General features: G+C 40.6%; 14 non-coding genes across 14 annotated transcripts; all 14 read right to left on the bottom strand.

Moving 5' to 3' along the window:
• Positions 1 to 2,154: 2,154 nt before the first annotated feature.
• On the bottom strand, positions 2,155 to 2,226 carry TRNAE-CUC (transfer RNA glutamic acid (anticodon CUC)). Its single transcript has one exon. It is a non-coding gene; the product is annotated as a tRNA-Glu (tRNA).
• A 527-nt stretch (positions 2,227 to 2,753) lies between these two features.
• TRNAE-CUC (transfer RNA glutamic acid (anticodon CUC)) lies at positions 2,754 to 2,825 on the bottom strand. Its single transcript has one exon. It is a non-coding gene; the product is annotated as a tRNA-Glu (tRNA).
• Positions 2,826 to 5,149: 2,324 nt separating this feature from the next.
• On the bottom strand, positions 5,150 to 5,221 carry TRNAE-CUC (transfer RNA glutamic acid (anticodon CUC)). The gene has a single exon. It is a non-coding gene; the product is annotated as a tRNA-Glu (tRNA).
• A 4,720-nt stretch (positions 5,222 to 9,941) lies between these two features.
• Positions 9,942 to 10,013, bottom strand: TRNAE-CUC (transfer RNA glutamic acid (anticodon CUC)). The gene has a single exon. It is a non-coding gene; the product is annotated as a tRNA-Glu (tRNA).
• A 1,126-nt stretch (positions 10,014 to 11,139) lies between these two features.
• Positions 11,140 to 11,211, bottom strand: TRNAE-CUC (transfer RNA glutamic acid (anticodon CUC)). The gene has a single exon. It is a non-coding gene; the product is annotated as a tRNA-Glu (tRNA).
• A 527-nt stretch (positions 11,212 to 11,738) lies between these two features.
• TRNAE-CUC (transfer RNA glutamic acid (anticodon CUC)) lies at positions 11,739 to 11,810 on the bottom strand. The gene has a single exon. It is a non-coding gene; the product is annotated as a tRNA-Glu (tRNA).
• Positions 11,811 to 12,936: 1,126 nt separating this feature from the next.
• Positions 12,937 to 13,008, bottom strand: TRNAE-CUC (transfer RNA glutamic acid (anticodon CUC)). Its single transcript has one exon. It is a non-coding gene; the product is annotated as a tRNA-Glu (tRNA).
• A 1,156-nt stretch (positions 13,009 to 14,164) lies between these two features.
• On the bottom strand, positions 14,165 to 14,236 carry TRNAE-CUC (transfer RNA glutamic acid (anticodon CUC)). Its single transcript has one exon. It is a non-coding gene; the product is annotated as a tRNA-Glu (tRNA).
• A 3,431-nt stretch (positions 14,237 to 17,667) lies between these two features.
• On the bottom strand, positions 17,668 to 17,739 carry TRNAE-CUC (transfer RNA glutamic acid (anticodon CUC)). The gene has a single exon. It is a non-coding gene; the product is annotated as a tRNA-Glu (tRNA).
• Positions 17,740 to 18,266: 527 nt separating this feature from the next.
• TRNAE-CUC (transfer RNA glutamic acid (anticodon CUC)) lies at positions 18,267 to 18,338 on the bottom strand. Its single transcript has one exon. It is a non-coding gene; the product is annotated as a tRNA-Glu (tRNA).
• A 975-nt stretch (positions 18,339 to 19,313) lies between these two features.
• On the bottom strand, positions 19,314 to 19,385 carry TRNAE-CUC (transfer RNA glutamic acid (anticodon CUC)). Its single transcript has one exon. It is a non-coding gene; the product is annotated as a tRNA-Glu (tRNA).
• Positions 19,386 to 21,110: 1,725 nt separating this feature from the next.
• On the bottom strand, positions 21,111 to 21,182 carry TRNAE-CUC (transfer RNA glutamic acid (anticodon CUC)). The gene has a single exon. It is a non-coding gene; the product is annotated as a tRNA-Glu (tRNA).
• Positions 21,183 to 21,709: 527 nt separating this feature from the next.
• TRNAE-CUC (transfer RNA glutamic acid (anticodon CUC)) lies at positions 21,710 to 21,781 on the bottom strand. The gene has a single exon. It is a non-coding gene; the product is annotated as a tRNA-Glu (tRNA).
• Positions 21,782 to 24,105: 2,324 nt separating this feature from the next.
• Positions 24,106 to 24,177, bottom strand: TRNAE-CUC (transfer RNA glutamic acid (anticodon CUC)). The gene has a single exon. It is a non-coding gene; the product is annotated as a tRNA-Glu (tRNA).
• Between the last annotated feature and the right edge of the window lie 564 nt (positions 24,178 to 24,741).

The following is a 24,741-nucleotide window of genomic DNA, read 5'->3' on the forward strand; positions in this document are numbered from 1 at the left end:
TGGATGTATAGTACTGGCACGAAAAAATTATTTTGAGGAGCTAGACGTTGAGAGTCCCTGGCTCCATGATAAATTGTTCTGGTGCTAAAGAAAGAAGACATTAATGATTCAGATATCAAATATGGTCTAATTGGTTCTGATGAAAAAAATACTTTTGTACAAGAGCACAAGTCTTTTAGTAGCTAACTGAAAAATATTCACTAAGAAAGGAAGATAGCTGACTCTTTGTTATCAATTTCCATTGTCTGTTTTGACAACTCACTGTTGCTCAAGTATTAGTAATGATGCGCTGAACTGTAAGCGCATCATTTCTTTGAAAGGTTGGTGTTTTTGGCAAAAATATTCTGAGGACCTCACTTTCCCTGACCGAAAATCGAACCCGGGCCGCGGCGGTGAGAGCGCCGAATCCTAGCCACTAGACCACCAGGGAGGGATGGTTTAGTTTGACACTCCATGAAAGAAAAGGAAGTTTCCTGAATGAAGTCCAAAGCAATGGAATGTGAGGGAGTGGGCTACTAGGAATCAGTTTTAGAAGGAAGGAGAGTAAAAATGGTTGTGCATAGCAGTCTTAAATTACACCACACAGCAGATTTACCTGATGGATGTATAGTACTGGCACGAAAAATTATTTTGAGGAGCTAGACGTTGAGAGTCCCTGGCTCCATGATAAATTGTTCTGGTGCTAAAGAAAGAAGACATTAATGATTCAGATATCAAATATGGTCTAATTGGTTCTGATGAAAAAAATACCTTTGTACAAGAGCACAAGTCTTTTAGTAGCTAACTGAAAAATATTCACTAAGAAAGGAAGATAGCTGACTCTTTGTTATCAATTTCCGTTGTCTGTTTTGACAACTCACTGTTGCTCAAGTATTAGTAATGATGCGCTGAACTGTAAGCGCATCATTTCTTTGAAAGGTTGGTGTTTTTGGCAAAAATATTCGGAGGACCTCACTTTCCCTCACCGGGAACCGAACCCGGGCCGCGGCGGTGAGAGCGCCGAATCCTAGCCACTAGACCACCAGGGAGGGAAGGTCTAGTTTGACACTCCATGAAAGAAAAGGAAGTTTCCTGAATGAAGTCCAAAGCAATGGAATGTGAGGGAGTGGGCTACTAGGAATCAGTTTTAGAAGGAAGGAGAGCAAAAATGGTTGTGCATAGCAGTCTTAAATTACACCACACAGCAGCTTTACCTGATGGATGTATAGTACTGGCACGAAAAAATTATTTTGAGGAGCTAGACGTTGAGTGTCCCTGGCTCCATGATAAATTGTTCCGGTGCTAAAGAAAGAAGACCTTAATGATTCAGATATCAAATATGGTCTAATTGGTTCTGATGAAAAAAATACTTTTGTACAAGAGCACAAGTCTTTTAGTAGGTAACTGAAAAATATTCACTAAGAAAGGAAGATAGCTGACTCTTTGTTATCAATTTCCGTTGTCTGTTTTGACAACTCACTGTTGCTCAAGTATTAGTAATGATGCGCTGAACTGTAAGCGCATCATTTCTTTGAAAGGTTGGTGTTTTTGGCAAAAATATTCGGAGGACCTCACTTTCCCTCACCGGGAATCGAACCCGGGCCGCGGTGGTGAGAGCGCCGAATCCTAGCCACTAGACCACCAGGGAGGGAAGGTTTAGTTTGACACTCCATGAAAGAAAAGGAAGTTTCCTGAATGAAGTCCAAAGCAATGGAATGTGAGGGAGTGGGCTACTAGGAATCAGTTTTAGAAGGAAGGAGAGCAAAAATGGTTGTGCATAGCAGTCTTAAATTACACCACACAGCAGATTTACCTGATGGATGTATAGTACTGGCACGAAAAAATTATTTTGAGGAGCTAGACGTTGAGAGTCCCTGGCTCCATGATAAATTGTTCTGGTGCTAAAGAAAGAAGACATTAATGATTCAGATATCAAATATGGTCTAATTGGTTCTGATGAAAAAAATACCTTTGTACAAGAGCACAAGTCTTTTAGTAGCTAACTGAAAAATATTCACTAAGAAAGGAAGATAGCTGACTCTTTGTTATCAATTTCCGTTGTCTGTTTTGACAACTCACTGTTGCTCAAGTATTAGTAATGATGCGCTGAACTGTAAGCGCATCATTTCTTTGAAAGGTTGGTGTTTTTGGCAAAAATATTCGGAGGACCTCACTTTCCCTCACCGGGAATCGAACCCGGGCCGCGGCGGTGAGAGCGCCGAATCCTAGCCACTAGACCACCAGGGAGGGATGGTTTAGTTTGACACTCCATGAAAGAAAAGGAAGTTTCCTGAATGAAGTCCAAAGCAATGGAATGTGAGGGAGTGGGCTACTAGGAATCAGTTTTAGAAGGAAGGAGAGTAAAAATGGTTGTGCATAGCAGTCTTAAATTACACCACACAGCAGATTTACCTGATGGATGTATAGTACTGGCACGAAAAAATTATTTTGAGGAGCTAGACGTTGAGAGTCCCTGGCTCCATGATAAATTGTTCTGGTGCTAAAGAAAGAAGACATTAATGATTCAGATATCAAATATGGTCTAATTGGTTCTGATGAAAAAAATACCTTTGTACAAGAGCACAAGTCTTTTAGTAGCTAACTGAAAAATATTCACTAAGAAAGGAAGATAGCTGACTCTTTGTTATCAATTTCCGTTGTCTGTTTTGACAACTCACTGTTGCTCAAGTATTAGTAATGATGCGCTGAACTGTAAGCGCATCATTTCTTTGAAAGGTTGGTGTTTTTGGCAAAAATATTCGGAGGACCTCACTTTCCCTCACCGGGAATCGAACCCGGGCCGCGGCGGTGAGAGCGCCGAATCCTAGCCACTAGACCACCAGGGAGGGAAGGTTTAGTTTGACACTCCATGAAAGAAAAGGAAGTTTCCTGAATGAAGTCCAAAGCAATGGAATGTGAGGGAGTGGGCTACTAGGAATCAGTTTTAGAAGGAAGGAGAGCAAAAATGGTTGTGCATAGCAGTCTTAAATTACACCACACAGCAGCTTTACCTGATGGATGTATAGTACTGGCACGAAAAAATTATTTTGAGGAGCTAGACGTTGAGTGTCCCTGGCTCCATGATAAATTGTTCCGGTGCTAAAGAAAGAAGACCTTAATGATTCAGATATCAAATATGGTCTAATTGGTTCTGATGAAAAAAATACTTTTGTACAAGAGCACAAGTCTTTTAGTAGGTAACTGAAAAATATTCACTAAGAAAGGAAGATAGCTGACTCTTTGTTATCAATTTCCATTGTCTGTTTTGACAACTCACTGTTGATCAAGTATTAGAAATGATGCGCTGAACTGAAAGTGCATCATTTCTTTGAAAGGTTGGTGTTTTTGGCAAAAATATTCCGAGGACCTCACTTTCCCTGACTAGGAATCAAACCCGGGACGCGGCGGTGAGAGTGCCGAATCCTAGCCACTAGACCACCAGGGAGGGATGGTTTAGTTTGACACTCCATGAAAGAAAAGGAAGTTTCCTGAATGAAGTCCAAAGCAATGGAATGTGAGGGAGTGGGCTACTAGGAATCAGTTTTAGAAGGAAGGAGAGTATAAATGGTTGTGCATAGCAGTCTTAAATTACACCACACAGCAGCTTTACCTGATGGATGTATAGTACTGGCACGAAAAAATTATTTTGAGGAGCTAGACGTTGAGTGTCCCTGGCTCCATGATAAATTGTTACGGTGCTAAAGAAAGAAGACCTTAATGATTCAGATATCAAATATGGTCTAATTGGTTCTGATGAAAAAAATACTTTTGTACAAGAGCACAAGTCTTTTAGTAGCTAACTGAAAAATATTCACTAAGAAAGGAAGATAGCTGACTCTTTGTTATCAATTTCCATTGTCTGTTTTGACAACTCACTGTTGCTCAAGTATTAGAAATGATGCGCTGAACTGAAAGTGCATCATTTCTTTGAAAGGTTGGTGTTTTTGGCAAAAATATTCCGAGGACCTCACTTTCCCTGACTAGGAATCAAACCCGGGACGCGGCGGTGAGAGTGCCGAATCCTAGCCACTAGACCACCAGGGAGGGATGGTTTAGTTTGACACTCCATGAAAGAAAAGGAAGTTTCCTGAATGAAGTCCAAAGCAATGGAATGTGAGGGAGTGGGCTACTAGGAATCAGTTTTAGAAGGAAGGAGAGCAAAAATGGTTGTGCATAGCAGTCTTAAATTACACCACACAGCAGCTTTACCTGATGGATGTATAGTACTGGCACGAAAAAATTATTTTGAGGAGCTAGACGTTGAGTGTCCCTGGCTCCATGATAAATTGTTCTGGTGCTAAAGAAAGAAGACCTTAATGATTCAGATATCAAATATGGTCTAATTGGTTCTGATGAAAAAAATACTTTTGTACAAGAGCACAAGTCTTTTAGTAGCTAACTGAAAAATATTCACTAAGAAAGGAAGATAGCTGACTCTTTGTTATCAATTTCCATTGTCTGTTTTGACAACTCACTGTTGCTCAAGTATTAGAAATGATGCGCTGAACTGAAAGTGCATCATTTCTTTGAAAGGTTGGTGTTTTTGGCAAAAATATTCCGAGGACCTCACTTTCCCTGACTAGGAATCGAACCCGGGACGCGGCGGTGAGAGCGCCGAATCCTAGCCACTAGACCACCAGGGAGGGAAGGTTTAGTTTGACACTCCATGAAAGAAAAGGAAGTTTCCTGAATGAAGTCCAAAGCAATGGAATGTGAGGGAGTGGGCTACTAGGAATCAGTTTTAGAAGGAAGGAGAGTAAAAATGGTTGTGCATAGCAGTCTTAAATTACACCACACAGCAGATTTACCTGATGGATGTATAGTACTGGCACGAAAAAATTATTTTGAGGAGCTAGACGTTGAGAGTCCCTGGCTCCATGATAAATTGTTCTGGTGCTAAAGAAAGAAGACATTAATGATTCAGATATCAAATATGGTCTAATTGGTTCTGATGAAAAAAATACTTTTGTACAAGAGCACAAGTCTTTTAGTAGCTAAATGAAAAATATTCACTAAGAAAGGAAGATAGCTGACTCTTTGTTATCAATTTCCGTTGTCTGTTTTGACAACTCACTGTTGCTCAAGTATTAGTAATGATGCGCTGAACTGTAAGCGCATCATTTCTTTGAAAGGTTGGTGTTTTTGGCAAAAATATTCGGAGGACCTCACTTTCCCTCACCGGGAATCGAACCCGGGCCGCGGCGGTGAGAGCGCCGAATCCTAGCCACTAGACCACCAGGGAGGGAAGGTTTAGTTTGACACTCCATGAAAGAAAAGGAAGTTTCCTGAATGAAGTCCAAAGCAATGGAATGTGAGGGAGTGGGCTACTAGGAATCAGTTTTAGAAGGAAGGAGAGCAAAAATGGTTGTGCATAGCAGTCTTAAATTACACCACACAGCAGCTTTACCTGATGGATGTATAGTACTGGCACGAAAAAATTATTTTGAGGAGCTAGACGTTGAGTGTCCCTGGCTCCATGATAAATTGTTCCGGTGCTAAAGAAAGAAGACCTTAATGATTCAGATATCAAATATGGTCTAATTGGTTCTGATGAAAAAAATACTTTTGTACAAGAGCACAAGTCTTTTAGTAGGTAACTGAAAAATATTCACTAAGAAAGGAAGATAGCTGACTCTTTGTTATCAATTTCCATTGTCTGTTTTGACAACTCACTGTTGATCAAGTATTAGAAATGATGCGCTGAACTGAAAGTGCATCATTTCTTTGAAAGGTTGGTGTTTTTGGCAAAAATATTGCGAGGACCTCACTTTCCCTGACTAGGAATCAAACCCGGGACGCGGCGGTGAGAGTGCCGAATCCTAGCCACTAGACCACCAGGGAGGGATGGTTTAGTTTGACACTCCATGAAAGAAAAGGAAGTTTCCTGAATGAAGTCCAAAGCAATGGAATGTGAGGGAGTGGGCTACTAGGAATCAGTTTTAGAAGGAAGGAGAGTATAAATGGTTGTGCATAGCAGTCTTAAATTACACCACACAGCAGCTTTACCTGATGGATGTATAGTACTGGCACGAAAAAATTATTTTGAGGAGCTAGACGTTGAGAGTCCCTGGCTCCATGATAAATTGTTCTGGTGCTAAAGAAAGAAGACATTAATGATTCAGATATCAAATATGGTCTAATTGGTTCTGATGAAAAAAATACTTTTGTACAAGAGCACAAGTCTTTTAGTAGCTAACTGAAAAATATTCACTAAGAAAGGAAGATAGCTGACTCTTTGTTATCAATTTCCGTTGTCTGTTTTGACAACTCACTGTTGCTCAAGTATTAGTAATGATGCGCTGAACTGTAAGCGCATCATTTCTTTGAAAGGTTGGTGTTTTTGGCAAAAATATTCGGAGGACCTCACTTTCCCTGACCGAAAATCGAACCCGGGCCACGGCGGTGAGAGCGCCGAATCCTAGCCACTAGACCACCAGGGAGGGAAGGTTTAGTTTGACACTCCATGAAAGAAAAGGAAGTTTCCTGAATGAAGTCCAAAGCAATGGAATGTGAGGGAGTGGGCTACTAGGAATCAGTTTTAGAAGGAAGGAGAGCAAAAATGGTTGTGCATAGCAGTCTTAAATTACACCACACAGCAGCTTTACCTGATGGATGTATAGTACTGGCACGAAAAAATTATTTTGAGGAGCTAGACGTTGAGTGTCCCTGGCTCCATGATAAATTGTTCCGGTGCTAAAGAAAGAAGACCTTAATGATTCAGATATCAAATATGGTCTAATTGGTTCTGATGAAAAAAATACTTTTGTACAAGAGCACAAGTCTTTTAGTAGGTAACTGAAAAATATTCACTAAGAAAGGAAGATAGCTGACTCTTTGTTATCAATTTCCATTGTCTGTTTTGACAACTCACTGTTGCTCAAGTATTAGAAATGATGCGCTGAACTGAAAGTGCATCATTTCTTTGAAAGGTTGGTGTTTTTGGCAAAAATATTCCGAGGACCTCACTTTCCCTGACTAGGAATCAAACCCGGGACGTGGCGGTGAGAGCGCCGAATCCTAGCCACTAGACCACCAGGGAGGGATGGTTTAGTTTGACACTCCATGAAAGAAAAGGAAGTTTCCTGAATGAAGTCCAAAGCAATGGAATGTGAGGGAGTGGGCTACTAGGAATCAGTTTTAGAAGGAAGGAGAGTAAAAATGGTTGTGCATAGCAGTCTTAAATTACACCACACAGCAGATTTACCTGATGGATGTATAGTACTGGCACGAAAAAATTATTTTGAGGAGCTAGACGTTGAGAGTCCCTGGCTCCATGATAAATTGTTCTGGTGCTAAAGAAAGAAGACATTAATGATTCAGATATCAAATATGGTCTAATTGGTTCTGATGAAAAAAATACTTTTGTACAAGAGCACAAGTCTTTTAGTAGCTAACTGAAAAATATTCACTAAGAAAGGAAGATAGCTGACTCTTTGTTATCAATTTCCGTTGTCTGTTTTGACAACTCACTGTTGCTCAAGTATTAGTAATGATGCGCTGAACTGTAAGCGCATCATTTCTTTGAAAGGTTGGTGTTTTTGGCAAAAATATTCGGAGGACCTCACTTTCCCTCACCGGGAATCGAACCCGGGCCGCGGCGGTGAGAGTGCAGAATCCTAGCCACTAGACCACCAGGGAGGGAAGGTTTAGTTTGACACTCCATGAAAGAAAAGGAAGTTTCCTGAATGAAGTCCAAAGCAATGGAATGTGAGGGAGTGGGCTACTAGGAATCAGTTTTAGAAGGAAGGAGAGCAAAAATGGTTGTGCATAGCAGTCTTAAATTACACCACACAGCAGCTTTACCTGATGGATGTATAGTACTGGCACGAAAAAATTATTTTGAGGAGCTAGACGTTGAGTGTCCCTGGCTCCATGATAAATTGTTCCGGTGCTAAAGAAAGAAGACCTTAATGATTCAGATATCAAATATGGTCTAATTGGTTCTGATGAAAAAAATACTTTTGTACAAGAGCACAAGTCTTTTAGTAGGTAACTGAAAAATATTCACTAAGAAAGGAAGATAGCTGACTCTTTGTTATCAATTTCCATTGTCTGTTTTGACAACTCACTGTTGATCAAGTATTAGAAATGATGCGCTGAACTGAAAGTGCATCATTTCTTTGAAAGGTTGGTGTTTTTGGCAAAAATATTCCGAGGACCTCACTTTCCCTGACTAGGAATCAAACCCGGGACGCGGCGGTGAGAGTGCCGAATCCTAGCCACTAGACCACCAGGGAGGGATGGTTTAGTTTGACACTCCATGAAAGAAAAGGAAGTTTCCTGAATGAAGTCCAAAGCAATGGAATGTGAGGGAGTGGGCTACTAGGAATCAGTTTTAGAAGGAAGGAGAGCAAAAATGGTTGTGCATAGCAGTCTTAAATTACACCACACAGCAGCTTTACCTGATGGATGTATAGTACTGGCACGAAAAAATTATTTTGAGGAGCTAGACGTTGAGTGTCCCTGGCTCCATGATAAATTGTTCTGGTGCTAAAGAAAGAAGACCTTAATGATTCAGATATCAAATATGGTCTAATTGGTTCTGATGAAAAAAATACTTTTGTACAAGAGCACAAGTCTTTTAGTAGGTAACTGAAAAATATTCACTAAGAAAGGAAGATAGCTGACTCTTTGTTATCAATTTCCATTGTCTGTTTTGACAACTCACTGTTGCTCAAGTATTAGAAATGATGCGCTGAACTGAAAGTGCATCATTTCTTTGAAAGGTTGGTGTTTTTGGCAAAAATATTCCGAGGACCTCACTTTCCCTGACTAGGAATCGAACCCGGGACGCGGCGGTGAGAGCGCCGAATCCTAGCCACTAGACCACCAGGGAGGGATGGTTTAGTTTGACACTCCATGAAAGAAAAGGAAGTTTCCTGAATGAAGTCCAAAGCAATGGAATGTGAGGGAGTGGGCTACTAGGAATCAGTTTTAGAAGGAAGGAGAGTAAAAATGGTTGTGCATAGCAGTCTTAAATTACACCACACAGCAGCTTTACCTGATGGATGTATAGTACTGGCACGAAAAAATTATTTTGAGGAGCTAGACGTTGAGAGTCCCTGGCTCCATGATAAATTGTTCTGGTGCTAAAGAAAGAAGACATTAATGATTCAGATATCAAATATGGTCTAATTGGTTCTGATGAAAAAAATACTTTTGTACAAGAGCACAAGTCTTTTAGTAGCTAACTGAAAAATATTCACTAAGAAAGGAAGATAGCTGACTCTTTGTTATCAATTTCCGTTGTCTGTTTTGACAACTCACTGTTGCTCAAGTATTAGTAATGATGCGCTGAACTGTAAGCGCATCATTTCTTTGAAAGGTTGGTGTTTTTGGCAAAAATATTCCGAGGACCTCACTTTCCCTGACCGAAAATCGAACCCGGGCCGCGGCGGTGAGAGCGCCGAATCCTAGCCACTAGACCACCAGGGAGGGATGGTTTAGTTTGACACTCCATGAAAGAAAAGGAAGTTTCCTGAATGAAGTCCAAAGCAATGGAATGTGAGGGAGTGGGCTACTAGGAATCAGTTTTAGAAGGAAGGAGAGTAAAAATGGTTGTGCATAGCAGTCTTAAATTACACCACACAGCAGATTTACCTGATGGATGTATAGTACTGGCATGAAAAAATTATTTTGAGGAGCTAGACGTTGAGAGTCCCTGGCTCCATGATAAATTGTTCTGGTGCTAAAGAAAGAAGACATTAATGATTCAGATATCAAATATGGTCTAATTGGTTCTGATGAAAAAAATACCTTTGTACAAGAGCACAAGTCTTTTAGTAGCTAACTGAAAAATATTCACTAAGAAAGGAAGATAGCTGACTCTTTGTTATCAATTTCCGTTGTCTGTTTTGACAACTCACTGTTGCTCAAGTATTAGTAATGATGCGCTGAACTGTAAGCGCATCATTTCTTTGAAAGGTTGGTGTTTTTGGCAAAAATATTCGGAGGACCTCACTTTCCCTCACCGGGAATCGAACCCGGGCCGCGGCGGTGAGAGCGCCGAATCCTAGCCACTAGACCACCAGGGAGGGAAGGTTTAGTTTGACACTCCATGAAAGAAAAGGAAGTTTCCTGAATGAAGTCCAAAGCAATGGAATGTGAGGGAGTGGGCTACTAGGAATCAGTTTTAGAAGGAAGGAGAGCAAAAATGGTTGTGCATAGCAGTCTTAAATTACACCACACAGCAGCTTTACCTGATGGATGTATAGTACTGGCACGAAAAAATTATTTTGAGGAGCTAGACGTTGAGTGTCCCTGGCTCCATGATAAATTGTTCCGGTGCTAAAGAAAGAAGACCTTAATGATTCAGATATCAAATATGGTCTAATTGGTTCTGATGAAAAAAATACTTTTGTACAAGAGCACAAGTCTTTTAGTAGCTAACTGAAAAATATTCACTAAGAAAGGAAGATAGCTGACTCTTTGTTATCAATTTCCATTGTCTGTTTTGACAACTCACTGTTGCTCAAGTATTAGAAATGATGCGCTGAACTGAAAGTGCATCATTTCTTTGAAAGGTTGGTGTTTTTGGCAAAAATATTCCGAGGACCTCACTTTCCCTGACTAGGAATCGAACCCGGGACGCGGCGGTGAGAGCGCCGAATCCTAGCCACTAGACCACCAGGGAGGGATGGTTTAGTTTGACACTCCATGAAAGAAAAGGAAGTTTCCTGAATGAAGTCCAAAGCAATGGAATGTGAGGGAGTGGGCTACTAGGAATCAGTTTTAGAAGGAATGAGAGTAAAAATGGTTGTGCATAGCAGTCTTAAATTACACCACACAGCAGATTTACCTGATGGATGTATAGTACTGGCACGAAAAAATTATTTTGAGGAGCTAGACGTTGAGAGTCCCTGGCTCCATGATAAATTGTTCTGGTGCTAAAGAAAGAAGACATTAATGATTCAGATATCAAATATGGTCTAATTGGTTCTGATTAAAAAAATACTTTTGTACAAGAGCACAAGTCTTTTAGTAGCTAACTGAAAAATATTCACTAAGAAAGGAAGATAGCTGACTCTTTGTTATCAATTTCCGTTGTCTGTTTTGACAACTCACTGTTGCTCAAGTATTAGTAATGATGCGCTGAACTGTAAGCGCATCATTTCTTTGAAAGGTTGGTGTTTTTGGCAAAAATATTCGGAGGACCTCACTTTCCCTCACCGGGAATCGAACCCGGGCCGCGGCGGTGAGAGCGCCGAATCCTAGCCACTAGACCACCAGGGAGGGAAGGTTTAGTTTGACACTCCATGAAAGAAAAGGAAGTTTCCTGAATGAAGTCCAAAGCAATGGAATGTGAGGGAGTGGGCTACTAGGAATCAGTTTTAGAAGGAAGGAGAGCAAAAATGGTTGTGCATAGCAGTCTTAAATTACACCACACAGCAGCTTTACCTGATGGATGTATAGTACTGGCACGAAAAAATTATTTTGAGGAGCTAGACGTTGAGTGTCCCTGGCTCCATGATAAATTGTTCCGGTGCTAAAGAAAGAAGACCTTAATGATTCAGATATCAAATATGGTCTAATTGGTTCTGATGAAAAAAATACTTTTGTACAAGAGCACAAGTCTTTTAGTAGGTAACTGAAAAATATTCACTAAGAAAGGAAGATAGCTGACTCTTTGTTATCAATTTCCATTGTCTGTTTTGACAACTCACTGTTGCTCAAGTATTAGTAATGATGCGCTGAACTGAAAGTGCATCATTTCTTTGAAAGGTTGGTGTTTTTGGCAAAAATATTCGGAGGACCTCACTTTCCCTCACCGGGAATCGAACCCGGGCCGCGGCGGTGAGAGCGCCGAATCCTAGCCACTAGACCACCAGGGAGGGAAGGTTCAGTTTGACACTCCATGAAAGAAAAGGAAGTTTCCTGAATGAAGTCCAAAGCAATGGAATGTGAGGGAGTGGGCTACTAGGAATCAGTTTTAGAAGGAAGGAGAGCAAAAATGGTTGTGCATAGCAGTCTTAAATTACACCACACAGCAGCTTTACCTGATGGATGTATAGTACTGGCACGAAAAAATTATTTTGAGGAGCTAGACGTTGAGTGTCCCTGGCTCCATGATAAATTGTTCCGGTGCTAAAGAAAGAAGACCTTAATGATTCAGATATCAAATATGGTCTAATTGGTTCTGATGAAAAAAATACTTTTGTACAAGAGCACAAGTCTTTTAGTAGGTAACTGAAAAATATTCACTAAGAAAGGAAGATAGCTGACTCTTTGTTATCAATTTCCATTGTCTGTTTTGACAACTCACTGTTGCTCAAGTATTAGAAATGATGCGCTGAACTGAAAGTGCATCATTTCTTTGAAAGGTTGGTGTTTTTGGCAAAAATATTCCGAGGACCTCACTTTCCCTGACTAGGAATCGAACCCGGGACGCGGCGGTGAGAGCGCCGAATCCTAGCCACTAGACCACCAGGGAGGGATGGTTTAGTTTGACACTCCATGAAAGAAAAGGAAGTTTCCTGAATGAAGTCCAAAGCAATGGAATGTGAGGGAGTGGGCTACTAGGAATCAGTTTTAGAAGGAAGGAGAGTAAAAATGGTTGTGCATAGCAGTCTTAAATTACACCACACAGCAGATTTACCTGATGGATGTATAGTACTGGCACGAAAAAATTATTTTGAGGAGCTAGACGTTGAGAGTCCCTGGCTCCATGATAAATTGTTCTGGTGCTAAAGAAAGAAGACATTAATGATTCAGATATCAAATATGGTCTAATTGGTTCTGATGAAAAAAATACTTTTGTACAAGAGCACAAGTCTTTTAGTAGCTAACTGAAAAATATTTACTAAGAAAGGAAGATAGCTGACTCTTTGTTATCAATTTCCGTTGTCTGTTTTGACAACTCACTGTTGCTCAAGTATTAGTAATGATGCGCTGAACTGTAAGCGCATCATTTCTTTGAAAGGTTGGTGTTTTTGGCAAAAATATTCGGAGGACCTCACTTTCCCTCACCGGGAATCGAACCCGGGCCGCGGCGGTGAGAGCGCCGAATCCTAGCCACTAGACCACCAGGGAGGGAAGGTTTAGTTTGACACTCCATGAAAGAAAAGGAAGTTTCCTGAATGAAGTCCAAAGCAATGGAATGTGAGGGAGTGGGCTACTAGGAATCAGTTTTAGAAGGAAGGAGAGCAAAAATGGTTGTGCATAGCAGTCTTAAATTACACCACACAGCAGCTTTACCTGATGGATGTATAGTACTGGCACGAAAAAATTATTTTGAGGAGCTAGACGTTGAGTGTCCCTGGCTCCATGATAAATTGTTCCGGTGCTAAAGAAAGAAGACCTTAATGATTCAGATATCAAATATGGTCTAATTGGTTCTGATGAAAAAAATACTTTTGTACAAGAGCACAAGTCTTTTAGTAGGTAACTGAAAAATATTCACTAAGAAAGGAAGATAGCTGACTCTTTGTTATCAATTTCCATTGTCTGTTTTGACAACTCACTGTTGATCAAGTATTAGAAATGATGCGCTGAACTGAAAGTGCCAAAGAAATGATGCACTTTCAGTTCAGCGCATCATTTCTTTGAAAGGTTGGTGATTTTGGCAAAAATATTCCGAGGACCTCACTTTCCCTGACTAGGAATCGAACCCGGGACGCGGCGGTGAGAGCGCCGAATCCTAGCCACTAGACCACCAGGGAGGGATGGTTTAGTTTGACACTCCATGAAAGAAAAGGAAGTTTCCTGAATGAAGTCCAAAGCAATGGAATGTGAGGGAGTGGGCTACTAGGAATCAGTTTTAGAAGGAAGGAGAGTAAAAATGGTTGTGCATAGCAGTCTTAAATTACACCACACAGCAGATTTACCTGATGGATGTATAGTACTGGCACGAAAAAATTATTTTGAGGAGCTAGACGTTGAGAGTCCCTGGCTCCATGATAAATTGTTCTGGTGCTAAAGAAAGAAGACATTAATGATTCAGATATCAAATATGGTCTAATTGGTTCTGATGAAAAAAATACTTTTGTACAAGAGCACAAGTCTTTTAGTAGCTAACTGAAAAATATTCACTAAGAAAGGAAGATAGCTGACTCTTTGTTATCAATTTCCGTTGTCTGTTTTGACAACTCACTGTTGCTCAAGTATTAGTAATGATGCGCTGAACTGTAAGCGCATCATTTCTTTGAAAGGTTGGTGTTTTTGGCAAAAATATTCGGAGGACCTCACTTTCCCTCACCGGGAATCGAACCCGGGCCGCGGCGGTGAGAGCGCCGAATCCTAGCCACTAGACCACCAGGGAGGGAAGGTTTAGTTTGACACTCCATGAAAGAAAAGGAAGTTTCCTGAATGAAGTCCAAAGCAATGGAATGTGAGGGAGTGGGCTACTAGGAATCAGTTTTAGAAGGAAGGAGAGCAAAAATGGTTGTGCATAGCAGTCTTAAATTACACCACACAGCAGCTTTACCTGATGGATGTATAGTACTGGCACGAAAAAATTATTTTGAGGAGCTAGACGTTGAGTGTCCCTGGCTCCATGATAAATTGTTCCGGTGCTAAAGAAAGAAGACCTTAATGATTCAGATATCAAATATGGTCTAATTGGTTCTGATGAAAAAAATACTTTTGTACAAGAGCACAAGTCTTTTAGTAGGTAACTGAAAAATATTCACTAAGAAAGGAAGATAGCTGACTCTTTGTTATCAATTTCCATTGTCTGTTTTGACAACTCACTGTTGATCAAGTATTAGAAATGATGCGCTGAACTGAAAGTGCCAAAGAAATGATGCACTTTCAGTTCAGCGCATCATTTCTTTGAAAGGTTGGTGTTTTTGGCAAAAATATTCCGAGGACCTCACTTTCCCTGACTAGGAATCGAACCCGGGACGCGGCGGTGAGAGCGCCGAATCCTAGCCACTAGACCACCAGGGAGGGATGGTTTAGTTTGACACTCCATGAAAGAAAAGGAAGTTTCCTGAATGAAGTCCAAAGCAATGGAATGTGAGGGAGTGGGCTACTAGGAATCAGTTTTAGAAGGAAGGAGAGTAAAAATGGTTGTGCATAGCAGTCTTAAATTACACCACACAGCAGATTTACCTGATGGATGTATAGTACTGGCACGAAAAAATTATTTTGAGGAGCTAGACGTTGAGAGTCCCTGGCTCCATGATAAATTGTTCTGGTGCTAAAGAAAGAAGACATTAATGATTCAGATATCAAATATGGTCTAATTGGTTCTGATGAAAAAAATACCTTTGTACAAGAGCACAAGTCTTTTAGTAGCTAACTGAAAAATATTCACTAAGAAAGGAAGATAGCTGACTCTTTGTTATCAATTTCCATTGTCTGTTTTGACAACTCACTGTTGATCAAGTATTAGAAATGATGCGCTGAACTGAAAGTGCATCATTTCTTTGAAAGGTTGGTGTTTTTGGCAAAAATATTCCGAGGACCTCACTTTCCCTGACTAGGAATCAAACCCGGGACGCGGCGGTGAGAGCGCCGAATCCTAGCCACTAGACCACCAGGGAGGGAAGGTTTAGTTTGACACTCCATGAAAGAAAAGGAAGTTTCCTGAATGAAGTCCAAAGCAATGGAATGTGAGGGAGTGGGCTACTAGGAATCAGTTTTAGAAGGAAGGAGAGCAAAAATGGTTGTGCATAGCAGTCTTAAATTACACCACACAGCAGCTTTACCTGATGGATGTATAGTACTGGCACGAAAAAATTATTTTGAGGAGCTAGACGTTGAGTGTCCCTGGCTCCATGATAAATTGTTCCGGTGCTAAAGAAAGAAGACCTTAATGATTCAGATATCAAATATGGTCTAATTGGTTCTGATGAAAAAAATACTTTTGTACAAGAGCACAAGTCTTTTAGTAGGTAACTGAAAAATATTCACTAAGAAAGGAAGATAGCTGACTCTTTGTTATCAATTTCCATTGTCTGTTTTGACAACTCACTGTTGATCAAGTATTAGAAATGATGCGCTGAACTGAAAGTGCCAAAGAAATGATGCACTTTCAGTTCAGCGCATCATTTCTTTGAAAGGTTGGTGTTTTTGGCAAAAATATTCCGAGGACCTCACTTTCCCTGACTAGGAATCAAACCCGGGCCGCGGCGGTGAGAGTGCCGAATCCTAGCCACTAGACCACCAGGGAGGGATGGTTTAGTTTGACACTCCATGAAAGAAAAGGAAGTTTCCTGAATGAAGTCCAAAGCAATGGAATGTGAGGGAGTGGGCTACTAGGAATCAGTTTTAGAAGGAAGGAGAGTAAAAATGGTTGTGCATAGCAGTCTTAAATTACACCACACAGCAGCTTTACCTGATGGATGTATAGTACTGGCACGAAAAAATTATTTTGAGGAGCTAGACGTTGAGTGTCCCTGGCTCCATGATAAATTGTTCCGGTGCTAAAGAAAGAAGACCTTAATGATTCAGATATCAAATATGGTCTAATTGGTTCTGATGAAAAAAATACTTTTGTACAAGAGCACAAGTCTTTTAGTAGCTAACTGAAAAATATTCACTAAGAAAGGAAGATAGCTGACTCTTTGTTATCAATTTCCATTGTCTGTTTTGACAACTCACTGTTGCTCAAGTATTAGAAATGATGCGCTGAACTGAAAGTGCATCATTTCTTTGAAAGGTTGGTGTTTTTGGCAAACATATTCCGAGGACCTCACTTTCCCTGCCCGGGAATCAAAGCCGGGCCGCAGCGGTGAGAGCGCCGAATCCTAGCCACTAGACCACCAGGGAGGGAAGGTTTAGTTTGACACTCCATGAAAGAAAAGGAAGTTTCCTGAATGAAGTCCAAAGCAATGGAATGTGAGGGAGTGGGCTACTAGGAATCAGTTTTAGAAGGAAGGAGAGCAAAAATGGTTGTGCATAGCAGTCTTAAATTACACCACACAGCAGCTTTACCTGATGGATGTATAGTACTGGCACGAAAAAATTATTTTGAGGAGCTAGACGTTGAGTGTCCCTGGCTCCATGATAAATTGTTCCGGTGCTAAAGAAAGAAGACCTTAATGATTCAGATATCAAATATGGTCTAATTGGTTCTGATGAAAAAAATACTTTTGTACAAGAGCACAAGTCTTTTAGTAGGTAACTGAAAAATATTCACTAAGAAAGGAAGATAGCTGACTCTTTGTTATCAATTTCCATTGTCTGTTTTGACATCTCACTGTTGCTCAAGTATTAGAAATGATGCGCTGAACTGAAAGTGCATCATTTCTTTGAAAGGTTGGTGTTTTGGGCAAAAATACTCCGAGGACCTCACTTTCCCTGACCGGGAATCGAACCCGGGCCGCAGCGGTGAGAGCGCCGAATCCTAGCAGTCTTAAAGTACACCACACAGCAGCTTTACCTGATGGATGTATAGTACTGGCACGAAAAAATTATTTTGAGGAGCTAGACGTTGAGAGTCCCTGGCTCCATGATAAATTGTTCTGGTGCTAAAGAAAGAAGACCTAAATGATTCAGATATCAAATATGGTCTAATTGGTTCTGATGAAAAAAATACTTTTGTACAAGAGCACAAGTCTTTTAGTAGCTAACTGAAAAATATTCACTAAGAAAGGAAGATAGCTGACTCTTTGTTATCAATTTCTGTTGTCTGTTTTGACAACTCACTGTTGCTCAAGTATTAGTAATGATGCGCTGAACTGTAAGCGCATCATTTCTTTGAAAGGTTGGTGTTTTTGGCAAAAATATTCGGAGGACCTCACTTTCCCTGACCGGGAATCGAACCCGGGCCGCAGCGGTGAGAGCGCCGAATCCTAGCCACTAGACCACCAGGGAGGGAAGGTTTAGTTTGACACTCCATGAAAGAAAAGGAAGTTTCCTGAATGAAGTCCAAAGCAATGGAATGTGAGGGAGTGGGCTACTAGGAATCAGTTTTAGAAGGAAGGAGAGCAAAAATGGTTGTGCATAGCAGTCTTAAATTACACCACACAGCAGCTTTACCTGATGGATGTATAGTACTGGCACGAAAAAATTATTTTGAGGAGCTAGACGTTGAGTGTCCCTGGCTCCATGATAAATTGTTCCGGTGCTAAAGAAAGAAGACCTTAATGATTCAGATATCAAATATGGTCTAATTGGTTCTGATGAAAAAAATACTTTTGTACAAGAGCACAAGTCTTTTAGTAGGTAACTGAAAAATATTCACTAAGAAAGGAAGATAGCTGACTCTTTGTTATCAATTTCCATTGTCTGTTTTGACATCTCACTGTTGCTCAAGTATTAGAAATGATGCGCTGAACTGAAAGTGCATCATTTCTTTGAAAGGTTGGTGTTTTGGGCAAAAATACTCCGAGGACCTCACTTTCCCTGACCAGGAATTGAACCCGGGCCGCGGCGGTGAGAGCGCCGAATCCTAGCCACTAGACCATCAGGGAGGGATGGTTTAGTTTGACACTCAATGAAAGAAAAGGAAGTTTCCTGAATGAAGTCCAAAGCAAAGGAATGTGAGGGAGTGGGCTACTAGGAATCAGTTTTAGAAGGAAGGAGAGTAAAAATGGTTGTGCATAGCAGTCTTAAATTACACCAGACAGCAGCTTTACCTGATGGATGTATAGTACTGGCACAAAAAAATTATTTTGAGGAGCTAGACGTTGAGAGTCCCTGGCTCCATGATAAATTGTTCTGGTGCTAAAGAAAGAAGACCTTAATGATTCAGATATCAAATATGGTCTAATTGGTTCTGATGAAAAAAATACTTTTGTACAAAAGCACAAGTCTTTTAGTAGCTAACTGAAAAATATTCACTAAGAAAGGAAGATAGCTGACTCTTCGTTATCAATTTCCGTTGTCTGTTTTGACAACTCACTGTTGCTCAAGTATTAGTAATGATGCGCTGAACTGTAAGCGCATCATTTCTTTGAAAGGTTGGTGTTTTTGGCAAAAATATTCCGAGGACCTCACTTTCCCTGACCGGGAATCGAACCCGGGCCGCAGCGGTGAGAGCGCCGAATCCTAGCAGTCTAAAATTACACCACACAGCAGCTTTACCTGATGGATGTATAGTACTGGCACGAAAAAATTATTTTGAGGAGCTAGACGTTGAGAGTCCCTGGCTCCATGATAAATTGTTCTGGTGCTAAAGAAAGAAGACCTAAATGATTCAGATATCAAATATGGTCTAATTGGTTCTGATGAAAAAAATACTTTTGTACAAGAGCACAAGTCTTTTAGTAGCTAACTGAAAAATATTCACTAAGAAAGGAAGATAGCTGACTCTTTGTTATCAATTTCTGTTGTCTGTTTTGACAACTCACTGTTGCTCAAGTATTAGTAATGATGCGCTGAACTGTAAGCGCATCATTTCTTTGAAAGGTTGGTGTTTTTGGCAAAAATATTCGGAGGACCTCACTTTCCCTGACCGGGAATCGAACCCGGGCCGCAGCGGTGAGAGCGCCGAATCCTAGCCACTAGACCACCAGGGAGGGAAGGTTTAGTTTGACACTCCATGAAAGAAAAGGAAGTTTCCTGAATGAAGTCCAAAGCAATGGAATGTGAGGGAGTGGGCTACTAGGAATCAGTTTTAGAAGGAAGGAGAGCAAAAATGGTTGTGCATAGCAGTCTTAAATTACACCACACAGCAGCTTTACCTGATGGATGTATAGTACTGGCACGAAAAAATTATTTTGAGGAGCTAGACGTTGAGTGTCCCTGGCTCCATGATAAATTGTTCCGGTGCTAAAGAAAGAAGACCTTAATGATTCAGATATCAAATATGGTCTAATTGGTTCTGATGAAAAAAATACTTTTGTACAAGAGCACAAGTCTTTTAGTAGGTAACTGAAAAATATTCACTAAGAAAGGAAGATAGCTGACTCTTTGTTATCAATTTCCATTGTCTGTTTTGACATCTCACTGTTGCTCAAGTATTAGAAATGATGCGCTGAACTGAAAGTGCATCATTTCTTTGAAAGGTTGGTGTTTTTGGCAAACATATTCCGAGGACCTCACTTTCCCTGCCCGGGAATCAAAGCCGGGCCGCGGCGGTGAGAGCGCTGAATCCTAGCCACTAGACCACCAGGGAGGGATGGTTTAGTTTGACACTCCATGAAAGAAAAGGAAGTTTCCTGAATGAAGTCCAAAGCAATGGAATGTGAGGGAGTGGGCTACTAGGAATCAGTTTTAGAAGGAAGGAGAGTAAAAATGGTTGTGCATAGCAGTCTTAAATTACACCACACAGCAGCTTTACCTGATGGATGTATAGTACTGGCACGAAAAAATTATTTTGAGGAGCTAGACGTTGAGAGTCGCTGGCTCCATGATAAATTGTTCTGGTGCTAAAGAAAGAAGACATTAATGATTCAGATATCAAATATGGTCTAATTGGTTCTGATGAAAAAAATACTTTTGTACAAGAGCACAAGTCTTTAAGTAGCTAACTGAAAAATATTCACTAAGAAAGGAATATAGCTGACTCTTTGTTATCAATTTCCATTGTCTGTTTTGACAACTCACTGTTGCTCAAGTATTAGAAATGATGCGCTGAACTGAAAGTGCATCATTTCTTTGAAAGGTTGGTGTTTTTGGCAAAAATATTCCGAGGACCTCACTTTCCCTGACAAGGAATCGACCCCGGGACGCGGCGGTGAGAGCGCCGAATCCTAGCCACTAGACCACCAAGGAGGGATGGTTTAGTTTGACACTCCATGAAAGAAAAGGAAGTTTCCTGAATGAAGTCCAAAGCAATGGAATGTGAGGGAGTGGGCTACTAGGAATCAGTTTTAGAAGGAAGGAGAGTAAAAATGGTTGTGCATAGCAGTCTTAAATTACACCACACAGCAGCTTTACCTGATGGATGTATAGTACTGGCACAAAAAAATTATTTTGAGGAGCTAGACGTTGAGTGTCCCTGGCTCCATGATAAATTGTTCTGGTGCTAAAGAAAGAAGACATTAATGATTCAGATATCAAATATGGTCTAATTGGTTCTGATGAAAAAAATACTTTTGTACAAGAGCACAAGTCTTTTAGTAGCTAACTGAAAAATATTCACTAAGAAAGGAAGATAGCTGACTCTTTGTTATCAATTTCCATTGTCTGTTTTGACATCTCACTGTTGCTCAAGTATTAGAAATGATGCGCTGAACTGAAAGTGCATCATTTCTTTGAAAGGTTGGTGTTTTGGGCAAAAATACTCCGAGGACCTCACTTTCCCTGACCAGGAATCGAACCCGGGACGCGGCGGTGAGAGCGCCGAATCCTAGCCACTAGACCATCAGGGAGGGATGGTTTAGTTTGACACTCCATGAAAGAAAAGGAAGTTTCCTGAATGAAGTCCAAAGCAATGGAATGTGAGGGAGTGGGCTACTAGGAATCAGTTTTAGAAGGAAGGAGAGTAAAAATGGTTGTGCATAGCAGTCTTAAATTACACCACACAGCAGCTTTACCTGATGGATGTATAGTACTGGCACAAAAAAATTATTTTGAGGAGCTAGACGTTGAGTGTCCCTGGCTCCATGATAAATTGTTCTGGTGCTAAAGAAAGAAGACATTAATGATTCAGATATCAAATATGGTCTAATTGGTTCTGATGAAAAAAATACTTTTGTACAAGAGCACAAGTCTTTTAGTAGCTAACTGAAAAATATTCACTAAGAAAGGAAGATAGCTGACTCTTTGTTATCAATTTCCATTGTCTGTTTTGACATCTCACTGTTGCTCAAGTATTAGAAATGATGCGCTGAACTGAAAGTGCATCATTTCTTTGAAAGGTTGGTGTTTTGGGCAAAAATACTCCGAGGACCTCACTTTCCCTGACCAGGAATTGAACCCGGGCCGCGGCGGTGAGAGCGCCGAATCCTAGCCACTAGACCATCAGGGAGGGATGGTTTAGTTTGACACTCCATGAAAGAAAAGGAAGTTTCCTGAATGAAGTCCAAAGCAAAGGAATGTGAGGGAGTGGGCTACTAGGAATCAGTTTTAGAAGGAAGGAGAGTAAAAATGGTTGTGCATAGCAGTCTTAAATTACACCACACAGCAGCTTTACCTGATGGATGTATAGTACTGGCACGAAAAAATTATTTTGAGGAGCTAGACGTTGAGAGTCCCTGGCTCCATGATAAATTGTTCTGGTGCTAAAGAAAGAAGACATTAATGATTCAGATATCAAATATGGTCTAATTGGTTCTGATGAAAAAAATACTTTTGTACAAGAGCACAAGTCTTTTAGTAGCTAACTGAAAAATATTCACTAAGAAAGGAAGATAGTTGACTCTTTGTTATCAATTGCCATTGTCTGTTTTGACAACTCACTGTTGCTCAAGTATTAGAAATGATGCGCTGAACTGAAAGTGCATCATTTCTTTGAAAGGTTGGTGTTTTTGGCAAAAATACTCCGAGGACCTCACTTTCCCTGACCAGGAATCGAACCCGAGCCACGGCGGTGAGAGCGCCGAATCCTAGCCACTAGACCATCAGGGAGGGATGGTTTAGTTTGACACTCCATGAAAGAAAAGGAAGTTTCCTGAATGAAGTCCAAAGCAATGGAATGTGAGGGAGTGGGCTACTAGGAATCAGTTTTAGAAGGAAGGAGAGTAAAAATGGTTGTGCATAGCAGTCTTAAATTACACCACACAGCAGCTTTACCTGATGGATGTATAGTACTGGCACGAAAAAATTATTTTGAGGAGCTAGACGTTGAGTGTCCCGGCCTCCATCATAAATTGTTCTGGTGCTAAAGAAAGAAGACATTAATGATTCAGATATCAAATATGGTCTAATTGGTTCTGATGAAAAAAATACTTTTGTACAAGAGCACAAGTCTTTTAGTAGCTAACTGAAAAATATTCACTAAGAAAGGAAGATAGCTGACTCTTTGTTATCAATTTCCGTTGTCTGTTTTGACAACTCACTGTTGCTCAAGTATTAGTAATGATGCGCTGAACTGTAAGCGCATCATTTCTTTGAAAGGTTGGTGTTTTTGGCAAAAATATTCCGAGTACCTCACTTTCCCTGACCGGGAATCGAAACCAGGCCGCGGCGGGGAGAGCGCCGAATCCTAGCCACTAGACCACCAGGGAGGGATGGTTTAGTTTGACACTCCATGAAAGAAAAAGAAGTTTCCTGAATGAAGTCCAAAGCAATGGAATGTGAGGGAGTGGGCTACTAGGAATCAGTTTTAGAAGGAAGGAGAGTAAAAATGGTTGTGCATAGCAGTCTTAAATTACACCACACAGCAGCTTTACCTGATGGATGTATAGTACTGGCACGAAAAAATTATTTTGAGGAGCTAGACGTTGAGAGTCCCTGGCTCCATGATAAATTGTTCTGGTGCTAAAGAAAGAAGACCTAAATGATTCAGATATCAAATATGGTCTAATTGGTTCTGATGAAAAAAATACTTTTGTACAAGAGCACAAGTCTTTTAGTAGCTAACTGAAAAATATTCACTAAGAAAGGAAGATAGCTGACTCTTTGTTATCAATTTCTGTTGTCTGTTTTGACAACTCACTGTTGCTCAAGTATTAGAAATGATGCGCTGAACTGAAAGTGCATCATTTCTTTGAAAGGTTGGTGTTTTTGGCAAAAATATTCCGAGGACCTCACTTTCCCTGAGCAGGAATCGAACTCGGGCCGCAGCGGTGAGAGCGCCGAATCCTAGCCACTAGACCACCAGGGAGAGAAGGTTTAGTTTGACACTCCATGAAAGAAAAGGAAGTTTCCTGAATGAAGTCCAAAGCAATGGAATGTGAGGGAGTGGGCTACTAGGAATCAGTTTTAGAAGGAAGGAGAGCAAAAATGGTTGTGCATAGCAGTCTTAAATTACACCACACAGCAGCTTTACCTGATGGATGTATAGTACTGGCACGAAAAAATTATTTTGAGGAGCTAGACGTTGAGTGTCCCTGGCTCCATGATAAATTGTTCCGGTGCTAAAGAAAGAAGACCTTAATGATTCAGATATCAAATATGGTCTAATTGGTTCTGATGAAAAAAATACTTTTGTACAAGAGCACAAGTCTTTTAGTAGGTAACTGAAAAATATTCACTAAGAAAGGAAGATAGCTGACTCTTTGTTATCAATTTCCATTGTCTGTTTTGACATCTCACTGTTGCTCAAGTATTAGAAATGATGCGCTGAACTGAAAGTGCATCATTTCTTTGAAAGGTTGGTGTTTTGGGCAAAAATACTCCGAGGACCTCACTTTCCCTGACCAGGAATTGAACCCGGGCCGCGGCGGTGAGAGCGCCGAATCCTAGCCACTAGACCATCAGGGAGGGATGGTTTAGTTTGACACTCCATGAAAGAAAAGGAAGTTTCCTGAATGAAGTCCAAAGCAAAGGAATGTGAGGGAGTGGGCTACTAGGAATCAGTTTTAGAAGGAAGGAGAGTAAAAATGGTTGTGCATAGCAGTCTTAAATTACACCACACAGCAGCTTTACCTGATGGATGTATAGTACTGGCACGAAAAAATTATTTTGAGGAGCTAGACGTTGAGAGTCCCTGGCTCCATGATAAATTGTTCTGGTGCTAAAGAAAGAAGACATTAATGATTCAGATATCAAATATGGTCTAATTGGTTCTGATGAAAAAAATACTTTTGTACAAGAGCACAAGTCTTTTAGTAGCTAACTGAAAAATATTCACTAAGAAAGGAAGATAGTTGACTCTTTGTTATCAATTGCCATTGTCTGTTTTGACAACTCACTGTTGCTCAAGTATTAGAAATGATGCGCTGAACTGAAAGTGCATCATTTCTTTGAAAGGTTGGTGTTTTTGGCAAAAATACTCCGAGGACCTCACTTTCCCTGACCAGGAATCGAACCCGAGCCACGGCGGTG

This window comes from Taudactylus pleione, unplaced genomic scaffold, assembly GCF_031769625.1.
Source record: "Taudactylus pleione unplaced genomic scaffold, aTauple2 ptg000174l, whole genome shotgun sequence".
NCBI classification, from domain to species: Eukaryota; Metazoa; Chordata; class Amphibia; order Anura; family Myobatrachidae; genus Taudactylus; species Taudactylus pleione.